Source organism: Uloborus diversus, chromosome 4 (genome assembly GCF_026930045.1).
Source record: "Uloborus diversus isolate 005 chromosome 4, Udiv.v.3.1, whole genome shotgun sequence".
In the NCBI taxonomy this organism is placed as follows: domain Eukaryota; kingdom Metazoa; phylum Arthropoda; class Arachnida; order Araneae; family Uloboridae; genus Uloborus; species Uloborus diversus.
Genome location: NC_072734.1, coordinates 127,666,462 through 127,689,304, shown reverse-complemented (window position 1 = coordinate 127,689,304; position 22,843 = coordinate 127,666,462).

Sequence of the window (22,843 nt, the reverse complement as noted above, 5' to 3'; positions counted from 1 at the left end):
AAACAAAAACAATTAAAACAAAAAGTAAAAAAATGCATGAAAGCGTAAAAAATGATAAAGTTTATGCGAAATTTCTAGTCAGGACAAGGAAATTTCCATTACTAGCGAACTAAAGGGTTTGAAAAGGCTTATAAAGTTACAACCATAAAAAAATTCATTGAATGCAATGAACTTAATGTAAACCAATGGCCCACTACATGCTTATGCAGTGCCAAAAACGTAACTTTAACAAAATTAAATTGAACGGAAAAAGCGAGGACACCAAGCTATCAATCTTTTTAATAATCACCCCACGAATAAAAATATGGTTTTTTTTTAAACTTAAAAAAGAATGTCAAGAGTTCCTTGAAAAAATAATTGCAATGGAACTTTCTGCAGTAATGTTTCACAGCTAGGGGAAAGTAGTGCCTGAGGTTTTTTACATGTTTCAGGGGGGGGGGGGTAAAAACATTAGGATTAACTTTTCAACTGTCAGAACTATATACAAATAAAAAAATCACATAACTAAAAGTAATGAAGGATAAATTTACACGTATGAGAAATAATTACTCCTTGAGATTTTTATGAAATTACTGATTAACAGAGACAGCGTAATGATAGTCAATAAAAAATTTCAAGGACACCCGGCTCTATACTTTCTTCTTCTTCTTCTTCTCTTTTTTAAATCCCAGGTAACCATAAAGCTTCAATTACGTCCGTAAGATATGTACCACAGCAGGGGTGCCCATGCCCTAAGAGCATGGGCGCACATTCCCCAAATATCACGAAGACCCCTCAAGCAAGAGCCACCCCCTTTAAAAAAGCGAAAAACACCCCTCAAAATAGTCCCCCAGCACAAATTTCAGTGCCACAGTCTGCACCATAACCTCCCCCCCCCTGGTGGACACCCCTGTACCATAGTGCATTCAGCAAGAAGAATATGGAATAACATAACGCTTGGCGCTACCATTGTCTGAGTGGAGTTTGGATAATTGAAAATAGCGCCAGTCAGTAAGCGAAATGTTCATGGACAGAATAGCCAACCCAACTAGCAATTCATGTAAGGGTCATTCCATACAAAATGAGCAAAATTCACAAAAAAGTGGTGGCCGCATGGTAACAGATTTTTATGAAATTTGGTATACAGGTTCCTTTTACGCCTGTATAAAAATATCTAAAATATTTTTGCTTAATATTTTTTATTTGAATAGTTACATGCGATAGAAAATTGGTCAAATTGAACAGCATTTTCATTAATGCTAAATGTTGCATTTTTGAAGGCTTGTATCTTATTAACTATTTAATGAAAACATAAAAGTTATATGTTGTTGCTATCAATGGAGTAGAGTAATTAATCTGATATCAGTAAAATTTTCAAAACTTATTATAGTTGACTTTTAACTGAGTTTCAAAAACTGAAAATATTTCAGTTTTCTCATAATTAAGCATTTTATTTTTCAATCTCAATCTTTAAGGAATGCATTAGCTTTGCTGAAATTATTAGTCAATAATGTGCTTAGTATCATAAAAAAAAAACTATTTTACTTTTGAAGTTGTATTTTAATTCCTTTGTCTTCAAAATCAGTTTTAAACTTAGTGACATTTTGTAAAATGATGATTTTCTCCTTCACATAGACACAAAAATTCAAATGAGGGAAAATTCAGACAACTTTAAAATTTTGAAAGAATACAGAGCTGTGTTTCTACTATTTGCTTGAAGAAACTCGAAATTGGTTTTCAATTTCCAAACTTAAAATAAAATTCAGAAAAATAGCATTTTCTTTGTGTTTTATGGGTCATCTATACAGATTTGACGAATGCGTGCGCTCGCCCGTTAAAAATTTTTCTTTTGAAATTCATATCCCTTAAAGCTGCATATGAAAGATGTTGTTTAAAACCACTTTTATATTTTCTCTCAACTGGACCTTTGAGTGTTTAGAGGTCATCAAAAGGGATTTTCGTAGTCAAAATAGGGACTTTTTGCATTTTGGCCAAAATCTATTTGAATTACATTTATGATAGTTAATTTAAAGCTTTGATGTTAAAGTGCAAAAGTTGATAGTCTTACATGCTGAGTTACGTAGCTGTAAGTTAATAATTAAAATAATGGCAACAGGTTGAAGTTCAAGGTCAAATGTAAAAATTTTACTCATTTCAAAGGGGGGATAACTCGCGTAGGGGACGAAAACACAAAATGAAATACGGCAAATACTAATTACTGGAACCATGCTAAAAAGAATATGTAACTGTTGCTGTGTGTTTGTGTATTCTTTATAGATTACAGCCCCTCAAAAATCGGAAAAATGACAAAAATGACATTTTTAGACCCCTGTAAACCAAAAGGGGATAAGTGTATTTCGTCAAATATCTTATTCATGGATAAAACAAATTTCCTCAAACTCATAGCCCAATCTCAAATGCCATTGTGAATTAGACGAGATGGTCCTCTGCCCATACAGTGAAACCTGTGTAAGTTGACCACTCGCGGTGCACTACTTTAGTGGTCAACTTTAACAGGTGGTCAACTTACAGAGGTTTATTTATGTGATAAGGGCTAATTCCGTGCCTGAAAACAGCGGTCAACTTAGGCAGGTGGTCAACTTACAAGGGTGGTCAACTTCACAGGTTTTGTATCTTTAAACTTAGTATGTTCTCTAAGAGCTATTTTTTTTCCTATATCACGAATGGAGAGGAATATTCAACACAATAATTAAGAAAACATTTCAGCAAGTACTTCATGAACATGCTTTTGAGAAAATGAAACACGAAAGAAATGGTTAGTTTTGCTAAACTTACAATAAAAATAAGTAACTAATGAAATTTTACCTTAGTTCAAGTTACTCTAGCTACAAAAATACGCTGATACCAATGATTAAATTTAGTAGCATTTAAAAGACACTTCAATGTGTTACGTAAAAAAAATTGATTAAATTTAGAGCATTCCCTCATCTTCAAAAAAACATCTGAAATAGAGGGAAAAATGAAATTTTCGGAAATTTTTGATTTTTTAAAGTACGATTTCGTCATCAAGAAATTCATAAACAATTACGAAATTAGAGAAGATAGTCAGTTATAGATAGTTTTTCAATCTGAATCATTTTTACTGTTATTTTTTCATTAAAAAAAGCTGGAAGAGTGAATTGAACTCTGAAGTAAATTGGCAAAATTTCAATTTTTGTTAATATCTCAGATTCAAAAAAAGATCCTAATAAATTTTACTTTGCTATTTCCCAATAGAGATTTGTTTATAGAATATGGAGATAGTTATTTTTCAAGTGTACGTTTATAACTTATGGAGTTATTGTGTCACAAACTGTCCGCCATGAACTCTGAAAATTTAGGCTTAGCGTAAGCATCAACTTCTAATTTCAATAACAAAGCAACAAACCGTTTTTAAACTTCCATACTTTGCATTCCCTCATAGATATGCATGGTTTACCTAAATAATATTTTTCATTGAAATCTGTGACATGTCAGCCACAGCTGATTTGCTTATTTCGCTTGGAATGACCCGTAAGCCAAATATGTTGGCGCCAAACAGCAGTCCTCCATTCCGTTTTCTTGGCGGCCGAGTTGCTCTTGTGTCGTTTAGTTGAAGAAACGTATGGCGATATGAAAAACTATGTAAAAGTCGAGGAATCACAAAATAAAATGCACATCATGAGTTTAGGATGCCATTTTTTTAATCGACTATTACTAAACTTTGAAACAAAAGTAACAAGAAAATAAAAACTAATGTGTTGTAAGATTGAAAGGTTAAAGTTATAATGCGAAAAAACTACGGATAAATAAACCCTTCGTTACCTATTTCAGACTTTTTTTTTCTTTAGATTTTTACTTATTTTTTCCCACGGGTAGATAGAATACGTGAGTTGTATTTCATTTACCGGGATTTATTTCCGATGGATAACAACGCTTCCGTTTTATTGCTCCAGCAACAAGTCGTAACTTTTATATCCTCGGCAGTTAACCTAAAAAGAGGGTTGTAAATGATTTCCGACATTGGAAAGAGAGGTTTGAAACGTAATGTTTAGAATGTTTTCAAACCGTAAGCACCTGCTGTACTTTTTTTAAAAAGAAAAGGATTATAAAATTAGATTTAGTAGCTGTTACGCTGATTCGTTTAAGATTTAGAAATAGCTATTTTGCAATAATAATACAAAAAAAAACGAAAGATTATAAATTTTACTCTCCTTTCCCCCTCCCCCCTCCCTTACTCTTGACTTTTTTTTTTTTTTTTTGCTCACCTAACTTTTCTATTTCGGAAAATATGTCACAGCAATGCTAAAAAAAGTAAATAATCCTTATATTGTGTAATTTTTGATTAAATACTTTACAACTACTTTTAAACATTTAATAACAACGTTTACGTGAGAACTTCAACTTAATTATCTGAAAAACAAGCAAATTTAAGTTTTTATTTGATTTTTTTTTTCTTTTTTTGTTCGATGCGTTATTTTTTGTTTTTTTCCGCACAAATGTGTTGCTTTTCTTGATACGATCTATCAGTAATAATACTTGATAGTAGAAATATTAAATTACTGGTAATTTAATAAAAATTCATTGTTTTAACCCCATGCATACATTTGTACTTGATTCTCGTAACAAATGTCCGAAAATCAAGAAAAACAAAGACGACTCTACCAGTTAGATAAGTGTTAGGAAAAGACATTATCTTAACTCAAAAAAACATGTAAAATCCTTATATCAGTGATACAGCCCACGAATCCCTCTAGAATAAGAGCGTTTAAAAATGTAGTTTTTAGATAAGAGTTTTAGTAATATTTTCTCCCCTTGTTTATGCGAAAAATAACCAAGTCCTTTTTCTACTTGTTCTCATCTTACAGAATTTTAAACACGTCGGTTTCACACTGCTATTATAACCCTTACGTCAGGGACTCCACATGGGGTAACTAGTGGGGGTATCACCAGGGGCGTGCAAGGGGGGAGGACGCCTGTTAACCAGAACCTGAAGGGGGCACAATATTTTTAAAACTGGGCGTGAAATATAGGGTTAAACAATATGTTTTGGGACCCGAACAACTCATTTGTGACGGGCCCCAAAATGTCTGTGCCCGCCCTTGGGTATCACAGAAACAGGTTGCGTTCTGAGAAAGGGGACTGAGCTGAAGAAACTCATTTTTGTATAGCTATTGACAAAAAGGTAAGGCCCTCTGTGGTAGGCAAAAAAGTAGGGGTCCTTATATACAAATGCAGAGACCATGCCCTACATATCACTTAACTGTATTTTTAATGTCATAAACTGCTTCCTAAGTTCTATCCAATCCCTTTGATTCTTAAAGCAACAAGCGTTTAAATAGCTTAAATACTTTTCTTCTCCATATTTATTTACTTACATTTAAAGAGTTAATATGTTGCATTTTACTTCAATAATGTGATTTTTTTTTTTTTAAATATTTCATTTTGCGCACATGTAATCAACTAGCATTTATAAATAATTCATGATTACTATTCAGTTGAAATACATTTTTCGAAATTTTGCAACAATTAAAGCCCGTGGGAATAACTTTTTTTGATTTGTAGTTTAATACTTTTATCGTTCATAATTTATATGAAAAGCGTTACTAAATATTTAATTTTTACATATTTTTTGAATTATAAATAAGCAAAAAGCTTTATAATCTCAATGGCAAACAGAAGCCTTGAACGTATTTCTTAAAAAATAAAGTAATGAAAGGGCATAAGTTTTATCTTTTGCATAAATGTATATAAATAATAAATTGATAAAAGACTCGAAAAGCAGCACGACTAAGGGTAAAAATGTGCTTTATTTTAATCTTATATCTTTAAACGAGCAGTTTTTGTGACTAAATAAATATTTTTTCTGTAAAAACGCGATTTTTTACAAAAAAAAAAACAAATTTTTAATATAAAGTCTAATTAAGTTAAGCCTTGAAATAAACTTTGAAATGACACATAAGGCAGACGATTTGCAACCATAACAAGGAAAATTCGTCTCTTCTCGCTTTAAGAGCCATTATTTTGAAGTTCAGACAAGGTGTGGCAGTGACCATTTTTGATTCTTCTAATTTTTTTATGTGTCAAAGTAGGTCATGAGAAGTGAACATTCTGAAATTTTTAGCCTTCCAAAAAATTTTTTTCGCTCGTTAAAAATTTCCAAAGTTGGAGGTTTTGCAGCGCTTTTTTAGAAAAATTCTAAAAGTCGCATTTCAGTGCGCTTTAGCTCTTTACAGAAACACCACCTCACGATTATGTTTATATTTATTGGCTCTACTGTATCTAGTGATGATGACTTCATAGTTATTTTAGTTGGGAGTTGTTGCTTTCTTCAGATAAGGGGTCGCAAAGTATGGATTTTATCCGTTTTTGCGCAAGTTTAACCTGCGTTATTTCCCCCCAAAAAGCCACCCTCCGAAAAAAATTTACCACATACTGAAAGTTTATAATATGAAGAGAGTAAATAGCGCAAAATTTGTTTGAGGTTTAATTTTTTTCAGAAGAAAAATGCCCTGATATTTTTCAAATTGTCAAAAATTGTGCTTTTTTGATCGCAATTAACTCAAAACAGCATCACGAGGAAAAAAAACCTTTCATATATTATGGTACCTGGCTATGTGTAAAACATCATGAAAAAGAAAATAGCATGGGATCTCTTCTTGTTTTCTAGAAAATAATTTTTTTTGTAGCTCATTTTATGCGTTTTCTCGTGCGTAAAACGTGTGTCTAGTATGCAGATTAGATCTGCTAAAACTTAAAGCATGTAGTAAGAATGTATATGTGTGTATAGAGAAAGTGAAAAAGACTAGCAATACTTTATTTTTCTGATTTTTACAAATTGATGGTATTTTAAGTGCAGGTAAATCAGAAAACGATAAATCGATATATATATATATATATATATATATATATATATATATATATATATATATATATATATATATATATATATATATATATAGATTTATCATATCAATCCCAAAATAATTCTTTCTTAATTATGTCCATAACAGTGGAAGAAATTTCAAGAATAATATCTGTTTCACTTTCCTCTAAATGTCTATTTTCTATGTCATCTTCAAATACCTGTTCAGAGTTCTGTTTCTTATGGTCTTGGTCAGGCATCTACCAGTCAACAAGGAGAAAAAAAAGAAAACATTTTGTCAATCTCATGTGAGGAGTGGGCTCTCCCAACTCGTAAAAGTACACGATTTTCAATGAAACAAGGAGAGTTTCTTTAAGAAAAGTTCCTTTCTGGTGAGAAAACCGGGAGAAATCAGACGCCCGACCAAGTAGAACATGCAATGAGAACAGAGATGATTGAAGACATAAAAATATTCCAACCGAACAATATCTGACAAAAAGTCAAATTCAAGCTGCTTTTATCCGATATAAGGTAAGGTGGGGCAATTGTGATTTGGGGCAAATGTGACCAGGGTTTATTACTCCTGTGATATTATTATTTACTGTATGAAATTACCTCAGTAGTATACCTTAAAATGTCTTATATAACACTCAAAAGTATTTGAGATGCATTTACGTTATACTTTTTAATGGATGGAGTTTTCCTATTACATTACTTTTGAACATGGATTTTAGGTTTGTTGATAGTCTACAAAGATTTTCACTACATTTTTAATTTTTGTTCTAAAAATATAATTTTTGTGCTGCACTATTTTAAATGAAGTTTTACATTATAAATTTATAATAATATAAATTTTATAGCACTTATAACAGCTATTTTAAGTAAAATCACTTATGCCCCTTTAAAAATGGGATGGGGGGCAATAGTGATGACAAGTGTGGGGCAAAAGTGATTCCAATATGGCTACCAGTTGGTGCTCTTTTGAAGCATGTTTTTAAACATCACTTAGATCTTTGGTTTGTAAGTTTCAAATGTATTGCTGTTATTATAAAGTATTATCTTTTATTTATTAAATTCATAAGACTTAGCCAAAGTGAAACAAGATGCTCATTTGAAGATATATTACTTCAAACTGTTACCCAAAAGCCTTTATTAACAGCTACTAAACGTCTTCGAATAGATTTGTGAACAACATTAACAAGTAAATCTTATTTAGAACAACGAATAGCGGAAGAGAAAAAAGAGAAAGCATTACAGAAAGAAAAACTGGAGAAAAAGAAAGCAAAAGAATCGGAGGAGGCTAGAGAGAAATAATGCGAAAGAAAATGAAGGATTACAAAAGAAAAGAGAGAGAGAGGCTGTAAGACAAATTAAAAAGGAAGAACATGAACTTAAAGCTCTTAATCAATGTAAACAGAAAAAAAAAGCTTAAAGTGTATCAAGTAGATTCTGATAGTGACGAAGTAGACGGAGATTTGGAAGAAGAACTTAACAGAGAGTTGAACAAGGACAGGTGATATATCTGCGAGTGACTTTATTATTGATGAACTAGAAGAATATGAAGAAATAGGGAAACTTGAAACTTACCCTGAGATAAAGAGTCAAAATGAAAATAGTTCTGTTGATAAATATGATAGCAAAATTCGTGGAACTCAACTAAATTTACTAGGTGATTTAAAAGAATGGACTTTAGATGGAATCAAAACACAATTGAATAAAGTTCAGTGTCATGTCGAGTTAGAGAAATATTATGCTGTATATTTTGAAAAGTGTTATTATATTGGGAGAGTTTTGTCAGAGAATAAAACTGGAACTGGATATATGTTTAACTTTCTTCACAGGGCTGAAACCCAAACATTCCAATGGCCAAGAAGAGATTATATCTCAGAAAATTAATAAGCCATTTATATTTGCTGGTCCACTAAATATTATAGGAATTGGACCATTCACGTTGGACTCAAAAACATATGCTATGATTTCTTTAATGTACAAAAAATGACATTTTTACACTGTTTCCTTTATAAATTGTAGGTTATAACATCTTTTTTCATGTATCATTTTTAAATTTGAAAAATGTTCTAATTTGTGGGTCATAATAAAGTTTAATTTCTCAAGAACCTATTGTCATATTAAAACTAAGAATGTAGAAACTTGCAGTTCAGAATGTAAAATTTTCATCACAATTACCCTGTATGATAAAGCACTAAAATAAGTACCTACAATTGGCAGTCATCACAAATGCCCCTCAAAAAATCATTAAAGCCCCAGTCCCGGAGCAAATGTGACTTTTTAGATCCTTTTTAAAAAAGTAACAAATTTTTAACCATAATTCAAAAGTGCATCCACAAATAGCATATTATGTACATAAATATAAAGTACATCACCTGACAGTTTTTATTTTAATACTTTGCTGTAAATAGTTTTCCAGTTAAATATAATCAAAGATCAACAATGGATTTTTCAGTCACAAATGCTCCACCTTACCCTACAAAGCAAAAAAAAAAGCAAATAATACTGATTTATCAAGAACCGACAGCCTTTTAGAGGTATTTGAAGATAACATAAAAAATAGGCATTTAGAGGAAAGTGAAGCAGATATTGTTCATGAAAATTCTTCCATTGCTATGGACATAAATAAGAAAGAATTATTTTGGGATTGATACGATAAAACGATAATATATATATATATATATATATATATATATATATATATATATATATATATATATATTATATATATATATATATATATATATATATATATATATATACGTATAATATCGATTCATCGTTTCCCGATTTACCTGCAATTAAAATACCATCAAGTTGTAAAAATCAAAAAAAAAAAAAGTAGTGTTAGTCTTTTTCTCTTTCTTTATACATACATATGTACATTCTTACTACATCCTTTAAGTTTTAGCAGATTTAATCTGCATACTGGACACACGTTTTACGCGCGAGAAAACGCATAAAATGAGCTACAAAAAAAATTATTTTCTAGAAAACAAGAAGAGATCCCATGCTGTTTTCTTTTTCATGATGTTTTACACATAGCCAGGTACCATAATATATAAAAGGTTTTTTTTCCTAGTGATGCTGTTTTGAGTTATTTGCGATCAAAAAAGACCAATTTTTGAAAATTTGAAAAGCATCAGGGCATTTTTCTCCTAAAAAAAAATTAAACCGCAAACAAATTTTGTGCTATTTACTCTCTTCATAGTATAAACTTTCAGTATATGTTACATTTTTTTCCCGGGGGTGGCTTTTTGGGGCGAAATAACGCAGGTTAAACTTGCGCGAAAACGGATAAAATCCATATTTTGCGACCCCTTATCTGAAGAAAGCAGCAATCCCCAACCAAAATAACTATGAAGTCATCATCACTAGATACAGTACAAACAATAAATATAAACATAACCGTGAGGTGGTGTTTCTGTAAAGAACTATAGCGCACTGAAATGCGACTTATAGAATTTTTCTAAAAAAGCGCTGCAAAACCTCAAACTTTGGGAATTTTTAACGAGCGAAAGAAAATTTTTGGAAGGCTAAAAATTTCAGAATGTTCACGTCGTATAACCTACTTTGACATACAAAAAAATTAGGAAAATCAAAAGTGGTCACTGCGAAAATTTCCGTTTTTTGTCTGAATTTCATAATAATGGCTCTTAAATTTTTAAACTTGCTTAGGGTTGCCAGACTTGGCTGATATTAGCCACTTTTGGCTAATTTCAAGCACACTTATTAGCTAAAAACAAATTCAAAAGCACTATGTAAATCGATGTTAGGCTTTTTTTTTTAAGCAAAATTATTGCTTGATCGTCTTATTTTATTTTATTTACTTATTTTCTTTTTTACACTTCACATAGTTTTAGATGTTTTTTTTTTAAATCACGCTTCTAAATTTTATTTCGAAAAACCATATGTCTTAAGACTTTATATTTTGTTAAGACTGTTTGTTTTTGTTGTTATAATTTGTTGGAGTGGTTTGTGGATCATCAGTTTTTATGGATAGCATGCTGTATGTAGCATTTTCTGGCGTAAAGTGACCAACTACACTAAAAGTGCTTATTCCAAATGAAAATCTTGATTGGGATAAAATCGTGAATCGCAGCATAGTATGAAAGGAAGTTTTGAGTTAAAAAACCGATTTCACCACAGTAAAATTGTCGCCAAGTTCAAATATTATAGTGGAATCAAAAATGTAACAGGTAGTTCAAAGCAAAATGTTGATTTAATTTCATTCAGAATCTTCTTTATTTGGTACTTAAGTGATATAAGGTCACGGCTCATTTTCAATCCATTTTTTCACATTTATTGTCGCCATGTTTGGTCTTAGAAACTACTTTTTTGGCGTTACCGTGCGTTAAATATTTATACGCAACCAGCTCAGAGCTTCCCTAGGTGGATGTCTGTCGGGGAGAAAGGCCTATATTCAGTAATAGGGTTCTTATAGCTGAAATGATTATAATTCTGATGAAGTGTTGACAGGTATGTCTCCCCCTTTTTTATTTTTTGGAAGCATATCCAACGACTGACGAGAATCTTAACATTTCGTTAACGTGATGCTTCTCAAGTGTATTTGAAATAGTATCAAACCTTAGAAAAACACGAGTTGACAAAAAATAATTCTTTTAAAGCCGAGCGAGGCTCGGTCGTCCAGGTATTATTTAATTAAATAAAGCAATTTAGATGCTCGAAAGAGTGATTTTTTTAAAAAAATAGTGAACTCTAACTATAAACATCGTCAAAAGGTTTTAAAGAAAATCAAGCATTTACAATCTTTTGTATGATTTTTTCTTTGTTAAGTTAACAATTTTATTATTTTTCAACGGAGCATGTTATAAAGAAATGTTTCTCAAGTATTTATTTGTCCGTGGTTCTTCAAAGTTTGTGAAATTGCGCGCGGACTGGTATACTTTTATTGCATAAATAAAAAGGCTAAAAATTGTGTAGCCGTAACTGTTTTCCCATGCAACTTTATTCTTATAAAGTCACGTAGTATTGGAAAATCACGTATCGGAAAACACATACTATTGTAAAAAGTTATCACTCATTCACATGAGTTAATAATATAGAGAAGAAAAAGAGAGACGAAAAACTGTAAAAGTGAGCATTCTCCAGTGTTGCCAACTTTCAACGACAAAATTATGGGCTCTTGGCCCGAAAATCATAGTATTCACATACAAGAAACCGTGCGAAATAGATCATTTTTTGGGGGGGGGGGGGGGGGGGGGCTCAGAAAACTTTTAACTTGTTCTCAGGACTGGTGGTTGAGAATTCTTGCTATACAGTGTCCGGCTCAGAGCTCAGTTATTGACTGCGTACTTCTCAACAGCTCATCGTTTCTTTAAAATTGTCACGCGTATGTTAAAAGAACTTTGAACGAAATCTATACTTCGATTAAAATTACATTTATTATCAAAATCGGGACTACCTTACGTGGAAAAATTATTTCTTTAACCATAAAACTAATGCATGCAATTAGTTTAAATTTTTTTATTGCGCAACGAGGACCTTCCCTCATTAATTTAAGATTGATTGATATTGAGGTAGACAAATGGCGTATTAGGAGAAAAAATTAACGGTCAGTTCTTGAGTCTCGAATACAAACAACCTTGTATGAGCTGTAAAATAAGAAATAACAACGTTTAATTGCACAAAATTGCAGATTACTGCATACACGTGATTTGGGGTTCACCCTTTTTTCAATGCAAAAAAAAGTGAGTGGGTTCTTTGAGCTTATTAACCGCATATATTAGTTAAGTAATTTTCTTTTTTTTAAATAACAAATCAAGAACTGAACAACAACAAAGTTAACTCGAACACACGGTACCGCTAAAATCTTCCGAACATTATATAGTTTTCAGCTTTATTGAAGAAACAGATGCAAGAAATTAAATCACATGAAATATAAAACGAGGCTAAAATAAACATAAGGCACGAAAGATAAACTATGCTTAACACCTTGTAACTCCGAAACACTATTTTGCAATTTTGTGCAATTATGTTTTTTTTTCTTCTTATTTTACTTTTCAAGTACAAAGGCATTTACTCAGCTTTATTATATGAGTCGTTCTTTAACGAGTAGTTGTATACATCTTGATCACAAAACTACATAATATAGTTGAGTATCGAAAATTATTTAAAACAAAATAAAAGTACATGGAGTTTGGTTTGGCCATAGATTTACGCATGTATCTATATTTTCTTCTTACTGAAAATACAGGAGAAAGATATTATCATCTTCAAAGAAAAAAAAAATAGTTCACTGACCATTTAATATGGTTCAACTAACACTCCATACCATACAACATGCAAAAACCGCTTAGAAAAGTTTTAAATCAGTCCTTAAATTTCTTAATAACATTTTCATTACCTTCTAAAAATAAGTTTTAAAGGACATTAAGTAAAAACCATTTTCTAAGTAAGTTTGTTAAGGATGAGAAAAATTTGTTTAAAAAAAAAAAAAACGTCGTGTGGAACTTATTTATTATGGTGTCGGATGCGATAAACAGAAACTATTAATATCTAGATTTCAAACTTATGGCTTTTGTTCACACCGGGGATGTAATAGATGAATAGGTCATTCTTTTTGAAAAGATTAATGAACACCGTTTTGTATCATATCTTAAATTCTTCAGAGAAGAATATCTGAAATAAATGTGCAAATCGAAGGTTTATTTATAAAATATACACAGTAATTTTTATCTAAAGCTTCCCTAAGCAGAGAGAAATCTTAGCAACCCGAACCTAAATACAGTGGAAACCCGATTGTACATTGTCCGTTTCATACGTTTCCTGCTTTCGACGTCATTTTTTGCTGGTGTATGAAAATTTCTATACCGTTAATGTTGAAACATTCCGAATTTTATGTTACCCATTTTCAGTAAATCCGCTTAATACGTTTTTCTTCACATAGCTCAATCTCTTCACATATACCCTCTACAAGACATACATAAAATTCCTTTCTGGGTCTTTTTTTTTCGCGATAAATTAGCTTCTTAGCTGTGTGAAGGCATTCTTTCTGTTCTGAATTACTGTCATTAATGTCAAAGCAGAAAAACTAACACAATTTTTATTTTTAAAGGCAAAATAAGTATCAAATTTGCACACAAAACGAGCTGATGTGTGCATCACATGACTTCCTTTTACTCCAATTTAATATCATTTCCCCATTATTCGCTATTTTAATGTGATTCAATATTTATTCTCTAAATATCACCAACAATGGCCAAATTGAAACCAAAAAAAAAACTCCGCCAAATTTGTCGCCAAGTTGGCGACAAAACTTGGCGACCAAAAGACTGGCGATATATCGCCAAGTGTCCGACAAATTATAACGCCACTTGAGTTTACATCGAAATTAACAATGATTTCCCCCCAAAAAGGTGCAAAAGACCCCCTTAGGAACATCCGAAAGCAACCAAAAGGGGAGGTGCACAACTAGACCTCACTACGAGTCTATGTACCAAATTTCAACTTTCTAGGACATACCATTTTTGAGTTATGCGAGATACATACGCACATACGCACATACGCACATACGCACATACGCACATACACACATACGCACATACATACAGACGTCACGAGAAAAGTCGTTGTAATTACCTCGGTGATGGTCAAAATGGATATTTCGCGTGTCTATACATTCTTAGGCACTTTTCCGCATGTGGTCGAATCGAAAAAAAAACTCAACATTCATTTGGGGGTGAGCAAAATGGAAATTAAGGGCGATTTTTGAGTGAAAATTTTTTCGCGAATACAATACTTCCTTTTTTGTAAAAGGAAGTAAAAATGCTATGATGGAACGGGCGATAAATGAAATTTGATAGTATGGATGCCTCAATCGCCAAATCGATTAACTGCACTTTTTAAAAAAATCATCATTACTGCTTTAATAGTGATTTATCAATGCTTAGCATATGAATTTATATTAGTAACACTAGAGCCGCTATATAGATAGGCCGACGCACCAGCTTAAGTTTAGCCATTTTGGATCGGAATATTCATTGTTGGCGCTGCTAGGGTTACCACAGCAAATTTTCGGATTTCGCCAAATTTGCCGAAAATAATACTTTATTTAATAAATAATTCACGTGCCTTTAATAATTGCTCGCAGTGCGAAATCACCAAACGCGATAACTTGCCAGAAAAGACAACCACTCAAACACGCGCTCCGATCCAAAATGGCTGAACTTAAGCTGATGCGTCGGCTCCTCCCACCTTGAGCTCTTCACCTATGAAGAACTCAATCTGCTGTGGAGCCTAGTCTCTTGGGTTCTTTTACTATTCGTCCACTTCGCGTTACCACTGGTTCCTGGTTCGTTCGAGTAGTGGCTTTTTCTCTCAAAAGTGTACCTTCATCGTTTTCTATTATTTCTAAACTGTACACACGTTGCACAGGACGTGTGACAATTCCGGACTTAGTTTTTAAGCGGACAATGGTCCAAGTGGCCATTGCAACCTTTTTAGGTTTTCTGATCCTATGAGAACAATTTCACCTACAGAAGGAGGCTTAGCTTCCTTTGGACATTTTCTTGCATGTTTCAGTTGTCCAAGGTATTCTTGCCGAAATCTCTTTCGTAGGTCTTCACGTACTCGTTGTAGATATGAATATCTTTTTCGCAAGTAGGTGACATCTACTATATCGATATCAGGTACGCCGCATTCTCTGGTTTCTTGGAGGAACATGGAAAGAGACAGTGCAACCAAATCATTTACATCTTCTGACAAGTACGTTAAAGGTCTCGAGTTTATCAGGCTTTCGATGTCACACATTACTGTGTTCAGCTCTTCGTAAGTCAGTGAAGCTTGACCTAAAACTCGACGCAGAATTTGCTTTATCGTACCTATCAACCGCTCCCACCATCCGCCCCACCAAAGGGCTGAAGGTGGTATGAACCTCCAGGTTATTTTCTTCAGCGACGACTGTGATTCTATCTTTCCCCAATCTAGTTTGCTTAATTCATTGTGAGCTTTAACGAAATTGCCTCCATTATCGGAATATAAAATTTCTGGCCTTCCTCGTCTAGCAATAAATCTTCTTAATGCTTGGAAAAAGGCTTCTGCAGTTAGAGAGGTTATTAGTTCTATATGCACTGCACGATACACAGCACAAGTGTAGAGAACTATCCAGGCTTTCGTTCCGTCTCTCAAGCATAACGGTCCAGCAAGATCTGTTCCTGTGATTTCGAATATTGTTGCATCTCTAACTCTATCCTCAGGTAAAGGAGGACATTTCGGTTCTGAATGGGTCACAGTGAATCGTTTGCATCGTACACGTGTCGAGATAGCTTTTCTAACCGTTTTCCGGTTCTGGAGAATCCAATAGTTCTCTCTGAGATGATTCATCAGTGCCTGAACTCCAGCATGTCTAAGTTCTTGATGTTTACTTTCTATGAGCATGTTTACGATTTGGTGTCGCGATGGCAAAATTATTGGCAATCGAAAATTCTTTTTATCTTTTCTTCTAAAAATTTTCGTTTCTATTCTAAGGAGACCATTTTTATCAAGCACGGGATTAAGTTGTCTAATTCGTTGTTCACTGGTTCCTTCTAGAAATGATTCTCGTTGTACCATCTTTAGTAAACTTTTTTCCGCATTTTTCATCTCCTGTACACTTAGATTTCCTTTTTGTTTAGAATTTTTAGACTTCGAATTCAAGTAGAACCTATAAATCCATCCAATGATTCTAATGAGTCTCGGATAATTTGAGTATCTGTGAAACATATCTTCGCGTTCCACGTTGACTTGGGTATTTCACAGCACTCCTTCGCTTTTCACGAGAAATTTCTTCATCATTGAAAACCAAATCCAATTGTGTTCATTCGTCTTCATTCTTCTTTAACCAAATTGGGTTCTCCCACCATTTCATTTTCAGCAACTGTTTAGCTGGGTAGCTCCTGGAAAGAAGGTCGTCTGGATTCTCAACCCTTTTTGCATCTTGAGAGTCTTCTAGATCAGAAGAAAACGACTGGTTAGCTCGGCCTTCTTGCTCAGGATCAGAGATGGGTAAATTTTCATCTAAATGCTCAACACTGGCATCATTTTCGTGCTCAACAGATGTAACTATTTTCTCTTTAGAAGGTGTAACATTTTCTTTATCTTCTTCCTCATCTATACTTTCTTCTTTCTCATCTATATATTCTTCTTTCACATCTGTTTCAGTATCCATCAATTCTTCGACAGGAGTAACAGGTTTTGCACTTTCTTCTGAAGAATTCACTTCATTTGATTGCACGTCATCAACTTCCACCGGATCTTCATTAGTGGTCATTTTTACTTCATTTTCATCTTTTTCAGATTCAGAGTCATCTTTTATTTCTTTTTCTTCCATGTATTTTTTAGCGATCGGACCAGTAATAGCTATTGCATCTAAGTTCCACATTTCTGGAATGGTAAAATCTTTCATAAATAAATTTATTACCACCATTGTCGAATTGTCATCAGGATCATCAATTGACATCTTCCCCATCAAGATCCATCCAAGATGTGTTCCGACAGCTACGAGTCCACATGGCAAAACTATGAAGTGAGAAGTTTACCTGCTACATCAACTCCAATTAATAAATATATGTCTTTAGATTCTGTTTCTTTTGGAATCAATTGATCTGTCAAAATTATATTTCTTTTATTCAATTCTTGCGCACATGGATCTAACTTCAAAGTTGGTATTTTAGAACATATTTTTTCTTGGTCAAGTACCTCAAAATTGCAGTGATATTCTTTGTTAATACTGCTGACTAATACTCTCCCTTATGAAAATGGTCTATAGAATTCTATAAAAAAATTCTTTAGAAATACCTATATAGAGTCTTATAGAATTATGGCCCAATTTTCTATAGGCCGTTTTCTTTAGAATTCTATAGGGAAATTCTATAGGTTTCTATAAAATTAGTTGTATAGAATTCGATATACTTCTTATAGAATTCTATAGGGTTATTTTTATAGAATCCTATAGAAATGCCCTATAGAAAATTGGGCCATAATTCTATAAAACTCTATACAGGTATTTCTTATGGAGCCTATATAGATCTTCTTATAGAACTTCTATAGATCTTTTTATAGAGCCTCTATAGATCTTCCTATACAGCCTCTAGATCCTATTAAGAGTCTCATAAAACACAATGACAATGCTTTACATAATTAATATACGTTTGACAAAACCAAATTATGCCTAAAAATATTAGGTGCAGAATTTTATTACAACAATTACACATTATTGTTAGATAAAGACACTTCATAACACTGGACAGTGGTACCATTTGGGAGTGCTAATTAAATATTTAAACCCCTATCAGTATAAAAAATAATGTTAACACGTCCGAACTTTCGGTTATTGTTACTTACATATAAATTTTTAATGCAAAAATCACTAGTAAATTAATGTCATTACTCAGTCATGAGCTTTATTTATTTAGTAAAATCAAATGCTATTTCCGATGCATAATGAAGTTCATTCTGGATTTAAAATTCAAGTTTTGTTTTATAACTACTATTTATAAGTTTTTTCATTCTTAATTTGTTTAAAAAACAATAAAAATATAAATATAACAAAACAACACAAAAATAATACATACTTTCTAACAAATACGGCAAGGTTCATCAGCCATTTTCATCGCAGCGCATATTCGATCGCACGTGCAAGATGGACGACTTTCGCCGTTCGGAGCAGAAAAGGGAAAACAGACTGGCGCATGCGCAATGAGATTGAGAGAAATATTGCTAGCAAATTCTCGGGACAAATACTATAAAATAACTTAAACATTGTAAATAATAAATAATTTTTATCTTTTATGAGTATATTTTTTATTTATTTTTTCATCGAACTATGACAAAATGCAACAGTATTATTAAAGACCATACTACAATCCGCCGTTGTAATAAAAAATATGACCTTAACAAATAATTAATTGTTAAAAATAATTAGTCTTAAAATTAAATAGATTAATTAGGATTTAAACCATTTCATTTTAGGGATTAAACTTCTTAACTAATTAGGGCTTTTTAGCCTTTCCAAACTAGAAGTATTATATTAACACTAATGAAAACTATAATTGTAAACAAATTGAACGAATTCTCAACTTTTTACAAAGTTCTACAGTAAGGGAAGTTTTCTGATCAAATTCTATAGAATTTTATAGAATTTATTATCTATAGAAACCTTATGCTCAAATTCTATAGCCGTTTCTATAGAGCTTTATAGAAGAAATTCTCTATAGAAACTTCATTCTCAAGTTCTATATGGATATCTATAGAACTATATAAAAATAATTTCTATAGGAACTTTCTTATAGACTTCTATATAATTTTCTATAGAATTCTATTAAGCTCTATCGTAAGGGCTGTGTCGGTAATGTTTTTCTATGTGTTCTTTACCACCAAATTATGTATAACTTTATCTTCTTTAAGACGATCATATTGCATTTCTTCAGCGACTCGTTTACTCAGATATAATCGTTGGTAGCCAGAGTCAATAAGATATCTAACGATTTTCCCTCCCTGATAGCCTCTCAATCTGACGTATAAAGTCTGCAACAGAATGTTCGGACTACAAGTGCGGTTACTTAGCACTGTGTCATTGATGGCATTTTGACCGTCATTCTCTTTCAGCAAGTCTGTTTTCACTTTATCGCGCTCTTGGTTTTTATTTTCGTTGCACATTATAGTTGCATGTTTTCCATTACATCGTTTACAATTGATTCTCACTTTACACGTTCGAGTTCTATGACCCACTTTAAGGCAGCAAAAACAACAGCCCTTTTTCATTAATATCTTCTTTCTATCATCTAAATTCATTTTCAGCACATATCGGCAAGCAGATGATTCATGATTTTTCTTCTCACAAAATACACACGTGTTCGAATTTGTGGAACCAAAAAGTCCGACTGCAGTTAGAATCTTCTCTTCTTCCCCTCTACTCGGGCGAGGTGGTAAGGAATGTTTCTTCATTCGCTTCGAATCGAAGCTGAAACTTTATTTCGCTAAGGAAATTCTTTCTTCCCCTTCAACCTCCGTTTTCAAAAAATTCATTAGAGAGGTCAATTTATTTAATTCTTTAGTATTTTCATTTTTTAAAGTCATGCTTCTTTCCCATATTCTAATAATATCTTCTGGTAAACAACTTTCAACTAATGGGTACAAAATCGAAGCGTATTTATCGGAAGTAACACCCATGGAATTTAATGCTCGGATATGTGATTCTATTTTATCATACAGTGGCTCCCAAAAGTCTTCGTACACCTACGACTTTCAACGAAATAGGCCTCAAATCATTGGTTAGAATTAATATTTCGGAATAGGTATTTAAGTATAAGATCTATGATCAATTTTTAACAAAACTGCATGAAAAGTTTTTAAAAAATATTAAAACTTAATTTTTTAAAAATCAAAAACCGAAAAGTGCTGGAAATTTTATCTCACAAAAGTCTTCGTACACTTTGTCTATATATTATTGAATAATCTAACTTTTGATTAAGTTATTAATTAGTAGAATATCATACAGTATTCATAATACCTTTTAAACGTCTGGGGATAGATTTCATTCTTTTTCTTTCTTTTTTTAGCGTAATTTCTGAGTAAGTGTTCTACCACACTTCGAGTCTTACTGTTTCTAGCTCTATTTTCGTTTTAAAGTAATATTTTCGTAATCTAGCCTCCAGATATCTCTAAATACGTTACATTAAGTTAAAATCTGGAGATTGAGGGGGTATTTTCTAAACATTAGGACAATTTTCGAGGAACTAGACGCAAACGTTGAAAACCGTATGCTTCTTGTCGTTATCTTGATAAAAAACAAAGTTGTTTCCAATAACCAAATTTTTGGCTAAGAGTTCAAAATTGGTTTTTAAAATATTTAAAGCAACAGCATGATTCATTATTTCATCAAAAAATTACAAACTACCAAGTCCTGATGCTGATATGCACCCTCACACTAAAACACCTCCACCGTCCTGATTAACTGATCTAACTAAGTTCTTAAGATTAAGTGTCTAATTTTTTCTTCTACTTACAGTTAAACAATTTAACCAAAAATGTTGATCTAATTTTTATCTGTAAGTAAGACGTGATTCTAAAACGTTTTTAGCTTATTTATCATTGATTTTGAGACGAAAAGCGTAAGCTTTCTGTTTTTCGCACGACCAAGAAAATTTCTGCGGGAAGAGGTCCCATTTAATCCAGCTAATCAGAGACCTTCGCGAACAATTTTAGGTGAAAATTAAATGTAAAATGTTTTCTTTCACTCTGCAGAAACTTTTACAGTACTCAAATGTGTATTTTTCATAAATTTTTTAACTTTAAATCTACGATCACGTTTTGCCAACTTTGCCGGTTGACATTTTCTTACCTTGTTTTCGGTCCGATTCCTTTCTTTAAAGCATTTTATCAAGCACTTACTATACAAACAAATAAATTAACTAATTTAGAGACATTTCAAACCAATTTACCACTACTGGGGGGAAAACAATTCAAATTTTGAATGGTGTTTGCGGTTTTTTACGAATACCAGCCATTTTACAATAATAAGCAATATATTAAGGAATAAATAAACAAAAAATTAAAGCCAAATGACTTATAAGAGTCAACACAATGCAAATATATTAATAAAACGACATATGATAATTTTAATTTGAATTTATTCGAAAATATTTGAGTGTACGATGACTTTGGTGGCGTGTTATTTCTCTGTCTCTTCGTTTTCTGACCCATTTCAAAAAGAAGATCCGTCAATATTTTGAAAAAAAAACAATGGGTTGTATTTAGAATGACGTAGGAATGATGTGAAAAAATATTGGACTTTATATTCGAATTCAGTTTCGAGTTATTATGGTTTTACTAAAAAATTTCAAAGTGTACGAACACTTTTGGGAGCAACTGTATATAGGCCGACGCATCAGCTTAAGTTTAGCCATTTTGGATCGGATTTTTCGTTGTTGCGCTGCTAGGGCTACCACAGCAAAAGTTCGGATTTCGCCAAATTTGCCAAAAATAATTCTTTATTTAATAAATAATTCACGTGCCGCTTATAATAAGTGTACGAACACTTTTGGGAGCCACTGTATAACTTGGCCAGGTGCATCTTCTTTTGACCCATTAAATTTGTCAGCACTAGACTCAATAATTCTCTTATATAAACTTCAATGAGCAAGTCTTCCCTACCAAATCTGGCAGTTAAGCATTCAATTGCTTGTTCGTAATTTTCCGCAGATGGGGGAAACGAATCAACGAGTTCCCTGGCACGAGAGCCTTCTACAGTAGCTTGAGTTAAATAAATAAATTTATCTTCAGGTGCTATATTTACGTCTTCATGAATTTTTCTGAACTGACCCCAAAAACTGAGCCACTCTTTAATATCCCCATTAAATTTTTTCAACTCTACTCGCGGTAACTTAAATTGGCGTTTATTTAACTCCGTTTCAGTCACAACAGTTGAAATTTCATTATTAGTACTACGCAGCATTTTTTCAGCTTTCGTTCTAAGTCGTATGAATTTTTCTTTGTACGACTCATACACATTATATTCAACATCAAATTCACAATCAGAATCATTAGCTAATATTTCATGAATTTCTTTTTCTTTCATATCAAGTACACACCATTTCTCACTCAACTGGTTGATTAAGACTTCTATTTCATCTTGACTACAATCTGTAGCTTTTAAGTATTCTTCCAGTTGGTTAGCGATTCTCTAAAAACCACTTCGTAATGGAGTGCGTAATTTCTTCAAACTCTCCATCATTTATATTAAGAAAAAACTATCTTGATCAAATACTATTAGTTTTTTAACTTAATTCAATATAATTGCAAACGCCCACCCGGGGCGCCAAAAAATGTAATAATCGGTATCTTGAGCTTAAATTTTAGGTAAAAATCTTACCATTTCCCGATTCTTTCTGGGCGTTTGCATCTTTAGCTGTATGGAGAGTTATTAAAATTGACTAAGAGATTCACAGTACTATGAAACGAAAAAAAATCCAATATATTAACAAGTATTTACAAATTCAAGGAACAAGCTTT